Genomic DNA, 12427 nt, shown 5'->3' on the forward strand with positions numbered 1-12427 from the left:
CTTCTTGGATCCTTCACCGAATTGTACATGATGCTCCAATTACTGGAGCATGTACATTTTATACTGATGTAAACAAATCAGGGAAGGCAGGATACAAATCAGAAGAATTTAATAAGGTATAATAAAGCCCTTAAAATTCTGTCCAGAAGGCAGAATTATATGGTATTCTCATGGTGCTAAGAAATTTTAAAGAACCTCTTAATATAGTTACTGATTCACAATGTGCATAAAGAGTTATCTTGCATACTGAAACTGCTGAATTTTCACAAGACGATTGCATAATTGACTTCATTATTTATCGAGATGTAAGACATGATTAGGAATAGGCTTTGTCCTACATACATATCACACATCTGATCCCAAATGGGTCTGCCAGATTCTCTAGCACAAGGTAATGCAGTAATTGATCAATTATTGAGTGGAAGCATTTGTAGGCCTCAGAATATCATAAAAATTATCATGTCAATAGCAAAGGTTTAAAGAAAAATTTCTTTATTAAATGGGAACAAGCTAAGGAGATTATAAAGAGATGCCCTACTTTCTCTTTCTATAACCAAACAATGCTACCTGCAGGGACTAACCCAGAGGGTACTCAAAGGAATGAATTCTGGCAGATGGATGTGATCCACTTTGCAGAATTTGGAAAATTAAAGTATGTACAAGACATCATTGGCACTTATTCAGGTTTTCAGTGGGCAACGGCTTTACGCTCAGAAATGATTGATTCAGTAATCACACATTTATTAGAGTTCTGGCCATCATGGATATACCTGCTTATATAAAGACAGATAATTGTCCAGAATATGTCTTTAGGAAAATGGAACAGTTTTTTTCTTATTATAATATTAAGCATATTACAGGTATACCACACAATCCTCAGGTCAGACAGTTATAGAAAGATCAAATTGAACTATAAAAGATATGTTAAACAAGCAGAAAGGGGTGGATAATGCTTCCAGAAATAGATTGCATAATGCTTTATTAACCTTGAATTTTCTTAATGCTAATGAGAAAGGGACAACAGCAGCAAAGATACATTGGATAATAGAAAAGTCTTCTGAATTAAATCAGCCAGTTTATTTAAAGGATGTGCTGACCTCACAATGGAAGCCAGGAGATGTGCTGCATTGGAGAAGGGGTTTTGCTCTTGTTTCCACAGAAGAAAACTATGGATACCATCAAATTTAATAAATATTCGGTTTGAAAAGGAGAAACTCTTGAAAAAGAGAAATGACAGCTCGTCCATAACAATGACAACCATACAGGTGGTAAGGAAAGCATATAGGGTTGGGGCAGGGTTCTGTTCTTTGCAGGAAAATACTCATCTTCAAAAATTCAAGAGACCCTGGATGTTTGGATTCTTACAGAAGGAAAAATAACTATCCAATAAGGGTCATCAAGAAAAACAAATATGACTCATAAGTAGAGGTGGTAAAACATATACATATATGTATATATATTTATGAATACATAGAGATGGCTTTGGAGTTGTACACTGGCTCTGTCCTTCTCTAAATCCAAGAATGTTGTTAAAATAAAACTTCAGAATTTCTGTCTCATGTCAGGAGCCATGATATGGGACAGAAAGTAAAGATAATTTAGAAAAAATTAGTTTTCTTCTTATTTATTTTTTCTATTGTACCTTTTATTGAATATATATGACTGTATATGTCTATATAAATAATATTTAAGTTTTCCACAATGAACAATGAAATTTCATGCAGTAATATTTGAAGTTTCCAGGAAAAAGAAGGGGTCCCACAATAACAACTACACCTGGTTGATATGAAGTCATGATGCTAATAGTGCTACTACAAGACCTGTTTTGGGTACCATTTGCTCAAGATGGTTCCTATCGGTTAGTGGAAATGGTGCACTTTTTAAATAATGTTCTTGCCAGACCTCCAAATAGGAAGATAAGAAAAATCCCACCAAATACTCAGAGAATATTTGCAATTATACCAGACAGTGATCTTGGAACTTAACCATCATTTTACTTTCAGAGGATCCCATAAAAAGAACATTGCCTCCATGATAGCTGGAAGTAATTCTAGAAGATAACATTCCCTCTTCCGACAAAGTTTGTCCTCAGGGTTAGGAACATCATTTAGGGGTTGATTATAATTGGTATAGGGTTGCCGGTTGTAGGCTCAGGGATATCTTTGAAAAAAGGGAAAATTGGATGGGATAATAGATTAGTATGTGTCTAATCACACTAATAATAATAGTGAGTAATAGAGTGAATACTTGTGAGTTATTATTTGTAGGCAATTACATTGGTATAGATTCTAATATATTGATGCAAAGTTAAATTATATTGAATATTGTGTGCACACATGTTCTACCTCTGCTTAAAACTTTTTTTATATTGATATATAGTTATCATATTGCAATGTAAAGTTCTACCTCTGATCAAGATACTTATACATTGTTTACATTTGGAAGTCATTTTCCTCACTTGTTGCACATTTGCTTATTATATAATATTCAATTATGAAGTCTTAGTCTTTAAGTTATATAGGAATCACGAATTATAGATCAATAGTCATATAGATTTGTCTTACTTATAGTTAGAATAGTCAGGTTCTTTAGATACATAGAGATTATACTCTGCATAGATAGGTATTCTTCAACCACTTCAAAGAGCTGTAGAGTATGTAATTTATATAACTTGGGGTTGCTATTTTAGTGAGACATGATTGCTCCTGGCATCTCCAATTTGTTCCTAAGAGAATGTTGAGCACTGAAGTCACTCCATTTGGAGCTTGTTTCCTTCTTGGCAAAACTGGCCTTTGGGCAGAGAAATGCCCATCCCTCAACCACTGAGAAGATACATAGTATCTGGAAATGGATAAGCAGGACTGTCAAATCATGCCAAGACAGAGTAAGATGGTTTGGGAAAGTTTTCTGCCTCTGAAAATGGTCTGTCAGTTATTCTAGGCTTTAGCTAAAGTTGGTTGCTTCAACGTTGCAAATGAGACTTTGGGTTATTGCCCAGGTAGCCAGTTGTCTCTGTCATTTATTGTACAAATTGGAAGTTGCTTGATTGTACTTCCTGCTTACTCAAGTAATATTATTTCTCTTCTCAGATCTAATATGGGGTTGAAGACTAGATAGTCATAGTTAATTTGCTTTCATGACTTAGCCAAATTATTTATTTATACAAGACTTAAACTAGTTAAGATAGGATAATTATTGAATATATTTGTTCTTATTGTATATAATTTTGTATTAGGCTTAGAACTCTCTTATTTTAACAAAAGTGGGGGGTGCTATAGAAAGTCTTACTGCCAGTGATTACCTGCCCACGGGGGCGTGGCCTCTTACTATATAAGCTGATGTAGAACATGCACCCACTCTCTTTCTGGTTGCTGGATTTGTCTAATGTTCTCCATTCATGCAGAGGAGTCTGATTTGTGGTTTACCCCTAAATAAATATCAACTTCTCAATTCTGAGCTAGTGTGTTATTTCTTTTAAGTGTCCTTTCACACAGCTCCTTGAAAACAGAACTTCAAAAGATAAAAATGGGAGAATTATATCCTCAAATGCCACACAATGCTTTAAATCATGCACTGTTTACGCTAAATTTCTTGAATATGGATGCCTATGCGTGATCAGCAGTGGACAGATTGTGGCAAAATAATACAAAGACCACCTTTGCTAAAGAAAGATGGAAAGATCCTTGTACTGGAAAATGGAGAGAACCAGACCCTATATTAATACGGGGTCGAAGGCATTTATGTGTTTTTTTTTTCCTGAGGATGAAGATCATGCAAGATGTCTTCTATAACAACTGGTTTGATGAGTCCAACAGGAGACCACCAGAAGTGATGACATAGTAACTGATAATGCTCTTCAGGAGAGTCAGAGTGAAAGGAGATTGAGAAACAAACCGTGGTCCAGCCTTCCCCACCACCAGAGAGAGGAGTGACTAATCCACTGTGCTTGGCTTGTTGCCACCACTCCACACTGTAGGGTGCCATTCTGTTCTACAGGACGCTGAGCTGCTTCCAGACACTCAGAACACAGACCAAGAAGCTTTGCTGCAATGACCTGACCACAATGACTACAACTTGCTTACAGTCTGAATCTTGTTTGCTTTGGAGTTGAAATGTAGACTGAATATTTCACTGTTATAATCTTGGGGACACACAACTCATTTAAAATATTGGATCTGAAAAATAGAACTAAACTTTCCCTTGGGGAAAGAAAGACACAAAATATATAATGACTGAAATCCTTCTTCATTTAAGACAGGTGCATCCTAAGGGTTTAACTACTGACCAGAGACAGGAACTGGTATTGCTAACATCAATGTCATTGTAGTCATTGTGCTCTCACCCATCAGAAAAACTTTCCTTGTCTTTTGATTAATATGGATTTAAGAAGATTATGATACGTTAAATTGTGGATTTATTGTTAATTCCCAGTCTAGAATTATGGCATTGACCTAATAATGTTTTTAACTGCTTATATGATGTTGAGAAAAGTTTGACACACCCTGTAAATGTTTGGGTGTAATGCATATGTTAAGAATTTTATATTTTGATATAATGTAAAAAAATTAAGAGGTGCTTTAGACCAGCTGAAGAAACATTTTCAACTCAGGTGACCCTCCTCCCCTTTAAATAAGAGACTATGTAGGCTTTAGGAGCATGATTATTCATAAAACATTATGATCTATCCTGACTAGAAAGTATGGCTTCAAGATACAGAGCCCAAAAGTGCTTTTGTCCCTTAATCTTTTTTCTTCACAGAGGTCAGCAGTCAGAGACGTTTGAAGCTTCTTTTACTCAGAATCCTAAGACAGGAGCTCACATAATTAGGATGACTGTTTCCAAAGACAGGTAAATTTAGCTAAATGAAGAAGTCTTTGCCTACGGCAGACATGATAATTGTCCTGTTGCAGAAGTGATGCGGGAGTGTCATATATCAATCTGTTGATTTCATTGGTTAAGCAATAAAAAGAAACTGCTTGGCCCTCATAGGTTAAAACATAGGTAGGAGGAGTAAACAGAACAGAATGCTGGGAGGAAGAGGAAGTGAGCTCAGAGAGACGCCATGCTCCTTTCTACCGGGTAGACGTGATAGCTCTGCTCTCTGAGACACACGCGATGAAGCTCCGACCCAGGATGGACGTAGGCTAGAATCTTCCCGGTAAGACCGGTGCTCACTAAGATCAGTGCTCACAGATTATTAGAGATGGGTTGATCGGGATATTAGAATTAGCCAGTAAGGGCTTGAGCAGTGTTTAAATGAATACAATTTGTGTGTTGTTATTTCGGGGCATAAGCTAGCAGGCGGCCGGGGTGCTGGGGACACAGCCCCGCCGCTCCTATTTCAACACAGAAGTGCAGGTTTTATTAAAATTAATAAGATAGAGAGGATTATAGGGGCAGTATTGTACCAGCCCATATTTCTACATTGTATGTTGGCCAGAATTCTGAGTGACCTTCAGGACACAATTTGTATTTACCACACAGAAGGTGGTCACCTAGGCTTTTGAGACAACCTGATGCCATCCTAAATGAAGGGACAGGATATGCTGATATCCCTCTGCTCCTTCTATTATAATTTAGGAGATTGGATGGTGATGAGATGTTAATTCAGTCTACTTGACAGAGCAGCCATAGTTGCAGACTTGACCTAACTCATTCTCCCCTGCTACCCAGGACATAGAATGCTAATGAACTTCCCCCTTAGTTTACCTTTTGATATAAAAATGTTTGGATAATAAACATAGGCATTCTTTAGTATTTGAATGAACTATGAGACTCCCTCCCGTTATTACCATGTGAACTCTGTCTCAATTATTCCCATATTCCCACTCTGGTTCTTGAAATAATTTATGTCTGGGCCAGACCCTGACACCATTATACTTTTGTTATGAAAATAATAAATTTCTTAAGGATTATACTTCAAGTGTCCTCTTCCTAAGGAAAGGATAACCTGCTGTCTCTGTGTAGTATTTCTGAGATTTGACATCTGAGAGAACATTTCTAATAAATTTTTTCTACCCAAATAAGACCATGAGACTTAAAAATATTGTTCTTATATAGTCACAAATATCATGTGAAAATATGATTATGATATACCTTTCAACAGAAGAAATTACAATAAGAATATAGTATAAATACTTTTTAAAATTATAATAAATGTGTCATATTTCCATATGCCATTTTTGTACATACATTTTGGGGTGATTCTCCCACACTCCTCCATATCTCTCCACCCCCTGTCACTGCACATGTTCCCTTTCATTATTTTTCTTAGCCGTCATAAATGTTATATTATTCCAATGTTTTCCTTTTATAACACCTTTTCCCTCTTACTATCTCTTTACTATTTGCATGACTTATATTTATATTATATTCATATACCTACACATGTATAAAAGCTGGAAACTAGAATCTGTGTATGATAGGGAACATGTGATAATTTTTCTTAGTGAGCCTGAGTTACTTCACTTAATATAATCTTTTACAGCTTCATTCATTTTCCTTCGAATTCTATAATTTCATTGTCTTTACAACTGAATAAAATTCCACTTTCATTACCCATTCATTAGTAGGTAAATATTGAGGTTGTGTCCATTTCTTTGTTATTGTAAGTAGAACATCAATAATAATAATAATAATAATAATATCCATAAAGCCCCATTAAGAGAACTATTTTCCTTTTGGTCAGGAGAATGAAATCTCTGAATTTTACAGTTGGGCATTACAATGACCTGGCTATGGTACCCCTGTAGGGAGGCAGGCTTATTTTAATGCATGCTAAAGAGATAAGAGGAACATTTATCCCTTTATTGAGAAAATACACTTTTCCTTCCCAGAATTCCAGCTTTCTAGACTAGTCACTATAAGTTACCATGAGTTTCTGTTGGGTCTGCCCAACTCTTCTTCTTCTTCTTCTTCTTCTTCTTCTTCTTCTTCTTCTTCTTCTTCTTCTTCTTTTGTCTTTTACTTTCAGAAGCTAAGCAGAAGTAAATATGCTTTCTCTAGTACTTTGGACCTTTTCAATCATGTCTCAATCTCCCACTGTGCCATGTGACTGCTTGTCCACCAAGTGACTGACCTCTGTCTTGTCCCAACTCATAAGGCATGCCCCCTTCCTCTTCTCTGCCTCCTTCCTCCAAGCAGCTGCTGAGGTTTCTAGCTTGCCTGCTGTGGAGTTTTACTTTAAAACTCTTTTAATGAAATTATCCTTTGTCTGTGCTTAAATTCTTATATTACTGGGACAAAGAATTCAGAGAGGGGACTGTGAGATTTTGGTAGACTCCCCAAAATATCTAGTAATACATGAGTGTGTTATACACTGAACAAATCTATATCTCTGTGATAGTATGTTGACTCTCTTGGGTATGTGTGCAAGAGAAGAAGAACTGTCAGATTTTAGCCCTATTATTAGAATTTTTGAGAACACTCCATCCTGATTTCCACATAGTAACTTCAACAGCTTACACTCCCACTAATAGTGAATAAAGTTTCCTCTTGCCTCACATCCTAACAAGTGCATGTAGTAAAAATGTACAGTAAAACAGGGAAGAGAGTGGGACATTGGGACATGGTGAGCAGCACATGAATGGACTTATGAGCTCTCCACAGACTAACCCAGGGGCAGCTCGGGAGCATCCATATGTGGTTTAGGTCTTGGCAGAAAAATATTACTTTCAGCAGCAAGGGGAAAAACAAATTTCAGATAGCGGAGGAGAAGTAGATGCCAGAGTCTGTTCTAGAGGCTCAGCTTCAATGAAAGATTTTGTCCTTCTAGTATGAGAGTCAATGTTGGGGGCTGGAACTTCAGCTCAAAATAGACAACGTTTCAGAATATTTGTTCTGTGCTCTTAATACCAGTGCATCTTAAGGAGAGGTGGAGAAGGACACACACACACACACACACACACACACACACACACACACAGAGAGAGAGAGAGAGAGAGAGAGAGAGAGAGAGAGAGAGAGAGATGAGGCAGTGCTGAACTTCCAACAGAGGATAAAGTTGTTTTAACAAGAATCTTGTTGAGTTGGAAGCTAAGCATTCTAGAGGCAAAGATCCCTCCCTACATGACTGCATGGAAGTTAAGAGGAAGAGCCATGGACTGTACTCATCAGTTAACCTGCAGAATATTTCTAGCTATAGAGGAAAAACTTCAAGCCAGAATGTAGCAATGTTCTGTAATAAGGATATCTGGTTTGAGCCATAGAGTGTGATGGACTAGAGACAGGCCTGAAAATGTAAGAGACCTGTGAAGAATGGAGGATCATAGGGGCTGGTGTATGTTTGGACAACACAGCCCAAATACTGATAAAGTACAGCCAAGATAGATAGTGCTGAATCTTAGCAAGTGAGCACAAAATCAGTGACACCAGGAACCTATAAACAGTTATATAAATTGTTATACAACCATTTATTCCAAAAGTAACACCTTTATAGGATTCTGTATAAATGTGTCCTTAAGGAAAGAGGCCTGAGATTTCATCTTCTCCCTATTCTTGACTGTCACCTGTGTGTATACCTCCAAACAGCCTGAGTGCTGGTGAATGAAGCATGTCACATGTACCCATGTCTCCTTACATTCTCTTCCACCTGCAGGCCTCCCATGACTGGTCTCCTTTCCTGGTATGGAAACTTGAAACTTACAGGACTATGTACAGAGTTCTTCCCCTAACACACAATTTAGTAGATCAGTTTTGTTCTCTCTCTCCCCTCTCTCTCTTCCTCTCTCTTCTCCCTCCTTCCTGTCTAACAGGTTCAAGTGTGTCTTCAGAGGTTCAGAGTTTCTAATTTCTTTTACCTTTTACCCGAAAGCAATAGCCTTTTGCTATGACATCAAAATGTAAATCTGTTCCAGTTATCTTACAGATTCCTGGGAAACTACTGCTATATCAAAATCAGGTCTTGTAAAAAAAAGTAACTGTCTCCAGAGCCTTTCACTAACTCCAGCCAGTTTCAAGCATATTTTATAGGTCACTCTTGCTGCTCAGGCCAAGACCAATCTAAAAAGCACTCCCTAGACAGTGTCAAAAGACCTGCAGCAGCTCCTGGGACTTCACCATTAGTACAAAATCTGGATTAAAAAAAACCTGCCAACTAAAATCTGGTTTTTAAAACCCAGGGTTATCTGTGGTTGTGTCTTTTCCCATGGCTAGCCCCATTGAACAGGGCCAATAATTACAATAATTTTTTCTCTTAACCACCTGCCTTCTCAAACTCCAGGATGACAGCATACCAGATGCTGCTCCAGCCACACTTCTCGCTGAGTGTGAGGCACGAACTTCCATCAGTCCCCTCTTCCACATTGCTCCATGCCTGCAGGAAGTAGCCAGACTTGAGCCAATCCCCCTATATACATGGACTCTGGGATGTTTGGTCAAAAGTGAGATCCCAGTCCTCTAACACCTGTATAGCCAAAGAGTCTGGAATGTAATATTGAACTGGACTCTAATTCCCAGCTGTTTAGACTCTAACTTCCAGCCTGCCAGTGCTGACCCCACTTTGGGGAGGGACAGGACCACTCCCACAGGGTATTTAGTTTCACTCTAGAAAAAGAAACATGTGATTTTGAGTTTGCTTGGTCTCCTCTCCCCACCATGCTGTCTTGGTCCACCCAAGAGTGTCACATTTATTAAACACGGGCATTTTAATTTAGTCTTATCTGGATTGATTGGAGTTCTTTGCATTGGTGGACCATCTTTTTCTTAAGATTAAACTAAACAGTACATTTTTCTGAAAAGGACTCAACAGCTAAGAAAATAATAAAACTAACAAATGGAAGTTAAAATTTTTCTACACACAAAAGGAGCAATTAATCAGTAAACATACAGCCTAGAGAATAAAGTTGTTGCTTGGTATATCTGTTATATCTAGAATTCACAAAAAACTAAAAAAAATCCATAAATATAAAAAAGCAAAGGCCCAATCTAGAAATAGACTAATGAAATGAAACTACTGTGTATTTATGTTTTATCACATACCTAGGCCCTAGATCTTCTGATATATAAAAACCACATATAATGAGGTTCTGACAGAAGAAAGAATTTGGCAGTAGGGGTAGGGGAAAGGAAAATAAAGGTGGCAAGAAGGTAGACATGTTCAAAATACATGGTAAATTAATGCTTGAATGATATTTTCTTTATGAAACTTGGTAAAATGAAGATATGCCACTAAACACAAGTAATAGCCAGTTGTATATGCACTTCTCAGTTATGTGATGTATCATCATAAGGGGTATGAATAGATACAGACTAGTAAGAAACACAAGGAAAATAAATGATTAACTTAATCATCATTAAATGATTTACTTAATATGTAAACATATTATTTGATATACTAAAATAGATAAATCTTACCTATTAGTAATTACTAGCGAAATTTCAATTAATATAATCTCAGATAACAATAAGTTCTCAACATTAGTTAGAGTTTTGATTAATTATTACTTTTTATTACTTTTTACCTGAAATTAAACTCAAGAAAGAAATAGCTAAAATAAAATAGAACTAGCTATGCTAATTCTGTAAGTTTATTTTTATTCAGAGAGAGAGAAAGAGAGAGGGTGAGGGAGAGAGAGAGAGGAGAGAACTTAAAAAACGATTACACCTTTGCTCAATTCAGTTCTGGCAAATATCTACATAGGGTTTGCCAGATAAATCTCTACTTAATGTTTAAATAGGTAAGAGGACATTACAGGTTTTAAACATTAGAATGTTTTATATCAGTTGTCTATTCTCAAGGAATTTTGGTGTACATTAAGAAAATAAATGTGTTAAATCTAAAAACACAGTTCCATCTAAATTGCATGCCAGCAAACAGCATTTAATTTCTTTTAAACTACAGGGTTTCGATTTCTGCAGAGAAGAAATAGTAAATCTTTTACTTTAGATTCACCTGTGTACAATCAAAAAATGCAATCTGGGTCTTAGCCTCTATTGATTATATTTCTGTGAGGCAAAGTCCAGGCAATCTGACTAATGAGTAATGGGAGCAGAATACCTCGGGTCTGTTAACAAAAGGTGGTATCAAGATGGTAAGTGAAGCAATATGTTGACACTGGCACCATAAATTTTCTACCAAGTGACCTATCTATTCCCAGCATTATCATTATGATTTCCAGAAAGTCTGGTCAATGAGCAGTGTGTTAGGCTGATGTTGGAAGTTACAAAATAATCCCACACTAGTTTAGAATTATAAATATTAAAAGGGCTATTTATTTAAGGGAAAAACTTACAGATCACTGTCCTAGATAACAGTCCTCTGCATGAACAGGAACAGAGTCCAGGATCCAGAAGCGGGAGCCAGAAGCAAGTGAGCAGGCACACATTTCACAACTGCTTTTAGAGTATCAGAGATCATGCCCAAGTGGGCTGGTATCTTAAAGGCCATTGGCTGAAGGAGTGGAATCTGCTCTCACAGCAGATTAACACCCTTTTGTTAAAATAAGAAAGTTCCAAATCTGAGCCAAAACTATATACACTAGGAACAGATATCAAGTATAATTAGAATTACAACCAGCACAAACAATATTAAGAAAGGAACATATGATACATGTTTTAATAAACATTCTACCCTAAGAAGTCTAAGTCTTGTATAGGAAATGGCTTGACTAGATTATAAGAGTACAGTAACTATGGCTACCTAATCTTGAACCCTGTGGAAGGCCTGAGAAGGGAGATAATATGACTTGAGGAGGCAAGAACAATCCAGCAGCTTCCAAAGCAAATAAACTATGATGGAGACAATTACCTACCTGAGCAATCACCCAAAATCTCATTTTCCATTATTGAAGCAACCAACTTTGGCTAAGGCCTAGCATAACTGACAGACCATTTTCAGAGGCAAGACATTTTTTTTTCAGAACCATCTTACTCTGTCTTGACAAGATTTGACAGAATTTTTCCTTGTGTCCTGCTCATCCTTTTCAGATACCATATACTTTATCAGTTGTTGAGACATGGGCAGTTCCTTGCCCAAAGGCCAATTGTTCCAAGAAGAAAAAAAAACTCTGAATGGAGTGTCTTTGCTGCTCAACATTCTCATGGAATAGATTAGTCTGACAGATTCTTCTATATGTTGAGCATGTAGTCGCTCTTGTACCAGCTATTCTAAAGCCTGCAACCTTTCCTCAGCTAGAGGCCACTGCTTAAACCATATTGGTTTCTCAGTTAACCATTTTAAAGGTAGGGCTGTAGGCACCTCTGAATGGTTATCAAATGCTTTGTGTTCTTGTACAGCCTAAATGGCTTTTGTCTGTTGAATATAATATCTTCTATTTTCCTCAGAAACGTAAGTTTTTGGGGCTGTAGGAATATTAACCTGGGTATTCCATTGTTGCATTAGGTCAAGACCCCACAAATTTACTCTAATATAGGTTATATATTGCCTCAGTCTTCCTTTTCTCCCTTCTGGCCCTATGCATTCAACCCA

The 12427-nt window shown here is 37.0% G+C and overlaps 1 protein-coding gene across 3 annotated transcripts in view; it reads right to left on the bottom strand.

Annotated features, from left to right (window-relative positions):
- Window positions 1-11367, bottom strand: part of LOC121449748 (amine sulfotransferase-like) — a 37662-nt gene extending 26295 nt beyond the window's left edge. For 2 of the 3 annotated variants that reach the window (XM_041654434.1, XM_041654432.1), the window contains exon 1: window positions 11232-11367. The gene's annotated coding sequence lies outside the window, so the exon portion shown is untranslated. Of the gene's footprint in view, window positions 1-6871; window positions 6975-11231 lie in introns of those variants that run through there. The other variant, XM_041654433.1, reaches the window with a different exon arrangement.
- Between the last annotated feature and the right edge of the window lie 1060 nt (window positions 11368-12427).

Source organism: Microtus oregoni, unplaced genomic scaffold, assembly GCF_018167655.1.
Source record: "Microtus oregoni isolate MIOR12 unplaced genomic scaffold, Mior012 000006F_ref0000085, whole genome shotgun sequence".
Classification (NCBI taxonomy): Eukaryota; Metazoa; Chordata; class Mammalia; order Rodentia; family Cricetidae; genus Microtus; species Microtus oregoni.